The 7,588-nt window shown below is 35.7% G+C and overlaps 1 pseudogene; it reads left to right on the forward strand.

Annotated features, from left to right (window-relative positions):
* Nucleotides 1–2,303: 2,303 nt before the first annotated feature.
* LOC130993743 (gibberellin 2-beta-dioxygenase 8-like) lies at nucleotides 2,304–4,312 on the forward strand (annotated as a pseudogene).
* The last annotated feature ends 3,276 nt before the right edge of the window (nucleotides 4,313–7,588 follow it).

Raw genomic sequence — 7,588 nt, forward strand, 5'->3', positions numbered from 1 at the left:
GCATGGACAATTATTGGTTGCTTGAATTGTAAATGTAATTAATATCTAACAAATAGAAATAAATTGTATCTGTATCTCGACATTCATGAAATTATATTGTTCTATCTAGCTTCTTCTGCACTTGGTGGCTATGGGATCCTCCAAGTCTTTGACTCTGTTGGGGAGATGATGATTGAATCTGAATATGGGAGATGGCGAGTGGATGCGTGACTCTTAAGTTTGGAAAAGTCACACTTGATTGCCCAACATTGTGGACTGGTGAAAAGTTTTCATAGGTGACAATGCTAAAGAGTTTCTGGAGCTTTTGCCCAGACATGTTCATCCAGGATCAAGTTGAGACTCATCTTTAGGTAATACGTGGTATGTTTCTTTGTTCTTATAATCTTATTTGATTGTGTAGATAAATGCAATGTGTTTTATTTTGTAGTTGTCTAATGTTAAGTACCTGATTCTCCACTCAATGTGATTAGTGCTCTGTTTTGTTATATTTCAAGTACATAATTTATGTTACAAAATCGAGACCGTGTTCCTTCAAGTATTACATAGTTGAAAATTTAATTCTTCCCATTCCCATGTATACTCGATAACAAACACTTTTTGAAACATATACCAACACTCAAATTTCGTTGGCCATTTGGATATTGTTTTTTATTAATAGGGTATATGAATTATTATGTTTTGTTCTTGCTTGTGTCTAAACGAGAAGCAAACTATGAAAATCATGATCTAGAGAAACCTTTACATTTGTATTAGACTTGAAAATGCATGGTGTGATAGAAATAAATGGACAAGCTAAGAGCTTTTCAAAAACTAAAAATACTACTAATAATAAGAATTTTTTTTCTTACACATGACAATTAATTGATGATATCCTTTTCGTAGGAACAAACGGATGTTATTATTTTTGTATTTTCATATGGATTATAGTAATCTAATTGACTTGAGAACTGAAAGTTTTCTTGCTTCATTAATATTTGCATGAAAATATTTATGTGAAAATTGACTTAAGAAATGATAGGTACATGAAAATATATAAAATAACAATAATTTAATATTTTTTGTTTTAAAGTAAATATTTTTTATGTAAATAATGATATTAAGGAAGTTTTACATAATTTAAAAATAAAAAATTATAAAACATATCGTGGCCCGTGCATCGCACGGAAGGGTGTACTAGTTTATTTTAAAAACACAGGCCCAGCCTCCCTAGGGTAATCAGGCCCAGTCCGGGCCCCAAAAACCTTAACAGCTATTGTTTGAAAAGGAGGGATTTGCAAGCAGCAGTCGCTGCCCCCTTCTCCTTCCCGTCGCCACGCCTGGAGCCTCGCTGCCGCCTTTTCCCCCGTCAGCCCGCCGCCGCCGCGCACGAAGCAACGACGCCATCAGACGTCGTGCGTCGACGCCGGAGGTCTCCACGCCGGTCGCGGCTCGAAGCCGCGTCGAAGGGGACGCGTTTTCAGCGGAGGAAGAAGCGGCGCTCTCGCTGGACGGATCCCAGCCGGTCGCGGCTCGAAGGCGCGTTGGAGGTAAGCGGCGACGTCTCCAGACGCCTGCCCGCGTCCTCACCGTTCTTCAGCCATTCCGGCAGGGGCTCGAAGCTCCTTGTCGCCGTTCACCGCCCGGAGGCGTGCAAGACCTCCACCATCAGTCACCCTCCATTTCCGGACTCCAAGCCCGCGATATGAACGCGTTGCAGAGGGACAGCGGCGTCTCTGAATCGAGGCGCGACGCAGACGGCGGCGAGTGGTCGGGCGCGGCGCACCGGCGAGCCCCCGACCCACCTGCGCCGCCTCGTCAATCACCCACGCCCTCTGCATCAGCGGTGGCCGATGGTAGCAGAAGTGATCCAGCAAAGAGGGTTCGAATATAGCCCAGCAATATTCACCCGATTTCAGAATATAGTTTCGAAATTCATTAATCCCAAATTTTCAGTTTCAGATTTCAAAAATCACATATTCTTAACCCATAAAAGTCAAAGTCAAAGATGATGAAACATGACGTAATATTCCACTTGTCCAACTATTTTGTTAACTTCCATTTGTAATTGTATTGTGCAAAATTTGTAACACACGTAGACTTAGACTATTAATTAGGACATATGTATGCAAGACTTATTCATAAACAAACTGCCACACGTGAACTTCTTGAACAAACCCCTATCCGACAATTGTCACACAACCCCCTAATCACTGTCTCTTTCTTTCTCTAATTTCACCAACTTATTCTTGCCGTCTCTCCTAACCCTATAAATACATCTTTTAATTTCTTTAAATTTCCACAACTTACTATTTCGACTTCCCAAAATGGTAGCACTCGAGTCCACTCCACCTCTATCCCAACACTACACCAAAGTTGCTCACGGTCGGTCGCACGACCGAAGTTCGCAAAGCGAGGTCGCATGCCATCATGACCTGCCGGTCATAGACCTGGCCGGTCTGATGGACTGGCGACGAGGGTGCGAGGGCAAATGCGCGTCGGAAATCGCGGCGGCTTCTTCGGAATGGGGTTTCTTTCAAGTAGGTCACCATGGCATCAACCCCCAACTCCTAAACCGGATGAGAGAGAGCAAAATCGAGCCTATTCAATGCTCCTTTCTCAAGAAAGTCGAGTTGCGGATTCTCAACAACTCGTACCGGTGGGGCTTCCCCCCACTGCCACCGCCCCCGCCAACTTCTCGTGGTCGGATGCGGGAGGCGTTCCACATTCTCCCTCACCAAGATCTCCGACGAATCTTGCTACGCCGAGTTCTCCTCTCTAAGGTATATATATAGGCTAGGGTTAGTCCAAGTCGCCATTTCACCGAGGGGGTGTTTTACTCTTGCATGATGGATAAGGATGATAATTGAGTATTTTTATTCTCAATGATGAGATTAACTCTAAAACCCACCTTTTTGATAGGAGAACTCAAACAAAATTAACTTAAATGATAAAAATAATAAAGGGTCTTGGGATATCCCAAAGGTTTCAATCCAACAAATAAACAAAAGATTAACCTTACTATTTTTATCTATCAAAGTTAATCCTCAAAGTAAACGCCCCCACGTACGAGATATTAATCGGTCATGTGAATCTTGTGCAGGGAAGTGCTGGTCGGATACGCCGCAGAAATGCAGAAACTGGCCAAACTGCTAGCTGAGGTGCTGATCAAGAATCTAGGGCAAACAATGCAAGATTTTGAGGAGACTATCGAATGCGACGAGAGCACATGTTTTCTTCGATTAAAACCGATATCCGGCATGCCCATTACCCTGCAGAAATCTCCGGTTTGGTGCCACACACAGATAGTGATTTTCTCACAATATTACATCAAGATGAAGTTGGGGGGCTTCAACTCATCAAAAGACTCCAAATGGGTTGCTGTCAAACCCAACAAAGATGCACTCATTGTCAACATTGGTGATCTTTTTCAGGTCATATTTATTTCTATGTGTTTTTATGTCTCAAACCCTAATCTCATATTTTAAAATTTGGGTGTTTTCAGTTTGCTAAATTAAAGAGGTGATCTTGTCGGATTTCATAAAAGTTATAAATTAAGTTGTGCAAATGGAAATGAGGTTCGATTCCCTAACTGATGACAGCGACGTAATTTATTTGATATGTGGCATGATTCCATTCTATAATTAATTTCTCAAAGCTACTAAAAAGCAAAGATTTTGTCCAAGAATCGTTTAAATATATTGATGATGACATTATATCAATCATATCTTTGTCGCCTACAAAATTATTTTATTAGCATTATTCAATGTCACAAGACAATAAATTGCAAATTGTATTATACGGCGGCATGGAAGATGCAACTAACATTCTGCCCCTCAATGATCTCATTCATTCCCCACCAATTAATCTTAAATTAAATAATAGAATATATAAGCCCTATAAAGGAGTAGCTATAGGTTTGCATATTTATTCCTATAGCCTTAAATGAACTGAATTTGTCACTTTGTATGTGTCGATTAGTGTAGTCAAACTCGTTTGTTGACAGTTAGAATCAATACTTTGATTAATTAATTTAATACTCCATGTATTATTAATATTGTATATTAATGTTTGGAATCTTGATAATAAATTTATGGTGCAGGCTTGGAGTAACAATTTGTATAAGAGTGTGGAGCATAAAGTGATGGCTAATCCAAAGATAGAGAGATTCTCAGTGGCCTACTTTCTTTGCCCTTCTTATGACTCTTTGATCAAGACTTACAAACAGCCATCTCTTTATACTAATTTTACCTTTGCAGACTACAGAGCCAAAGTCCAAGAAGATTCTAGATTATTTGGTCGAAAAATTGGCCTATCTAGATTTCTACGATCATAATTATTCATGTCTTTCAATATTAATTATATATATATATATGGGTATATATATATAAGCAAAAGTTTATAACAAATTGTTTAGAAATTAAGGGAATAAGACTAGATCCCCTTTACGCGTTAATTAGGAATAAATTCTTATTGCACTACATCATGTGACTGATAATTAAATGTAAGAATAGTAGTACTATTGTTTGCAGAGATAATATATATGTTACATATTATTATTATCACAAGTTTGGACATGCAGATATGAGTCATACATTAATGGAATATTAAAACCGAGTCTAGCTAGTTTTCAAGAAAAAAAAAAAAAAAAAGAATTTCAAGAAAATTTTATATGTGAAAAAAGTTATGGGCATTTGACTTAAGACTGCCAAACTGCCTACGGGAATTGGCCATGTTCAATTTCGTCGCATTTTTCAAGTCTTTTATTTTATCTTCTTAAAATATTCTTAGCATGTTAGTTCATACTCATACTATGAGAGAGAGAGAGCAATTATTTTGCGAGTGTTTTTACATTTGGGGCGAGTGAATATTCTTCTAATATAAAGCGATTGCCGTTATTTGGCTAAATTTATTTTAAAGAGTTTATAACTTTCAATAATTTATAAAATGTTTCAAGAATTTATAAGATCTAATTTTTTAAGACTTATAAATTGTTAAAATATTGGGATAATTGAGCTTAAAAGTTAGAGAGATAATTTTTTTAGAGAAATTAAAGAGAAATATTTTTATAGAGATAAAAAATGGAAGATAAATATACTTAAATGATATATGATGAAAATAATAAATTATAGTTAAAAATATTTATAAAATGATTGTTGCATATAAGATTATAAAAAAAATAGGATAGATAAAATTATTTTTTGGGGAACTTATAAGCTCTTGAAGTTTATAAGTTGTTTAAGAACTTACAAACTTATAAATTGTTTTGAAGAGAGCTCAGTCAAACACATGATTTTGTGATTCCAGCTAGTAGCATCGAGTGAGTCAACTACCGTTAACTAAGTGATCCTTGATCACCTTGTAATACCATGTTCTCTTCTCACTGTGGATTCGGTCTGCATCAGACATTATCACGTTCACGCAACGTTTTGCTTAATTTTATTCATAACCTATATTTTATTTATTATAATCTGCTATTTAAAATAAAGTTGGTCTTGTATAATCGATTGTACCGGATAATCGGGTTGCATTTTGACCCCATCCTAATCCGAACCGTGTAAATGACATTATTCAATTATACAAATAACATTGTTTGTAATTGACACTATTTGGTTATACAAATGACACTGCGTATAAATGACACTATAACATTGTAAATGTCACTGTGTATAATTGACATTATCGATTATACAAATGACACTAACCGTGTAAATATCACTATTCGGTTATAAAAATGACACTGAGTATAATTGGCGTTATATAGTTATACAAATGACATTATAACATTTTAAAATGTCATAGTGTCATTTGTATAACCGATTAAAATGTCATTTACAATGTTATATCGTCATTTATACACAGTGTTATTTATATAACCGAATAATGTCAACTATACACAGTGTCATTTGTATAACTAAATATTATCAATTATATGCAGCGTCATTTGTATAACCAAATAGTGTCATTTATACGGTTTGGGTCAGGATGCGGTCAGGGTGCAACCCGGTTGTACGGTAAAACCGATTGTACCCAAGTTTTAATTTTGTGTTTAAAATAATACTCTATCTATTCATAAAAAATAGTTATTTTTTACCATTTTGAAATGTCCATAAAATTACTTCATTTTCATTTTTAGAAACTATATACTCCCTCCGTCCACCAAAAATATGCCACATCCATTTTTAGTAGTAGGGTCCACACCATTTCACTCACATTTAAAGTGGGACCCTTACTCCACTACCAACTTCACTCACATTTTATTAAAACCCGTGCCAAAAGTAAAGTGACATATTTTTTGTGGACGGAGGGAGTATCACGTAGTGAGCCATATTCTCCACTCACAAAATAATCAATTATCATTAGAATAATTATATTCATAGCCACCATTTTACTCACCGTAGCCCCATATTTAAAATAATAATAATAATAATAATAATAATAATAATAATAATATAATAATAATAATAATAATATAATAATAAATAATAAATTATTATAATTTACTATTTTACCCTGTAACCAATAGCCCCAAATTAAATATCTTTATCCATAGCCTCAAACAATATAATTTTTATTTCTTCATAATTCATTTTTAGAATCGTGAAAATTCTGGTGCACGTTTACTTCACATTCGGTTTGCAGAAGAGTTAGACTTGATTCACTTCAAGGTGCCTTCACCATGAAAGTCAATTTACATTCAACTAGGGATGACAACGGGCCGGATCTGGACCGGATCTCATCAATACCAGATTCAGACCCATTTTTATCTATCAGATCCAGATCCGTGGATCTAAAAAATTTGGATTCAGATCCAGATCCATCAGATCCACGGATCCGCAGGTTCAGATCCATGGATCGACTATTTTTAAATTAAATTAAAAAAAATTCATAAAATCAACAACATCTAATTTTCATAATGAAAAATATTGCACAATTCATGCAATACAAAGTCTCCACATAGGAAATCAAGTCATCAAAAATTCAAAATAAACAAATTTCAATGCATGAGTTTACGAGAACAAGTATTTCAAAATCCAAATTACATTTCCTAAGAATAAAAGTCTATCATCCATAGCACAGCTACTTTCAACATCATCGACATTCTAAAAAAATAAAGAAAAAAATATTTAGAGCAAAATAAACTCATTTCGATAATAGAAGTTTAAAAATTTGAGAAATTTATATATTTTCTCAAATGCACATTAACAGTCAAATTAATGTCTTGTATAGATATCGAATGAGATTCTAGGGAATACTAGGGCACATATGTATGACAGCTAGTTAGTGGATAAGAATTTTAGGGGGGTGTATTCGTTCAGGATTTTTATAGATTTCTGCAGACTTTTAAAATCCGAGTGTATTAGTTCAAGACTTTTAAAAGTCTTTTAAAATCTGGGTGTATTCATTCAATACTTTTAAAAGTCTGTGAAAATCTGGGTGTATTCGTTAATCTACGGACTTTTAAGTTGGAATGACTTTCATAGATTTCGTTCAAAAAATAGGCATCAACAAATCCGAACAAACACCACGAGAATTCACAAATCTGCCAAAATCACGCGCTCGCTGGGTTCCAGTGCCCGCGGCAAAGAAGCCAGCGGCCGCTAGACCCAGC

This window comes from Salvia miltiorrhiza, chromosome 7 (genome assembly GCF_028751815.1).
Source record: "Salvia miltiorrhiza cultivar Shanhuang (shh) chromosome 7, IMPLAD_Smil_shh, whole genome shotgun sequence".
Classification (NCBI taxonomy): domain Eukaryota; kingdom Viridiplantae; phylum Streptophyta; class Magnoliopsida; order Lamiales; family Lamiaceae; genus Salvia; species Salvia miltiorrhiza.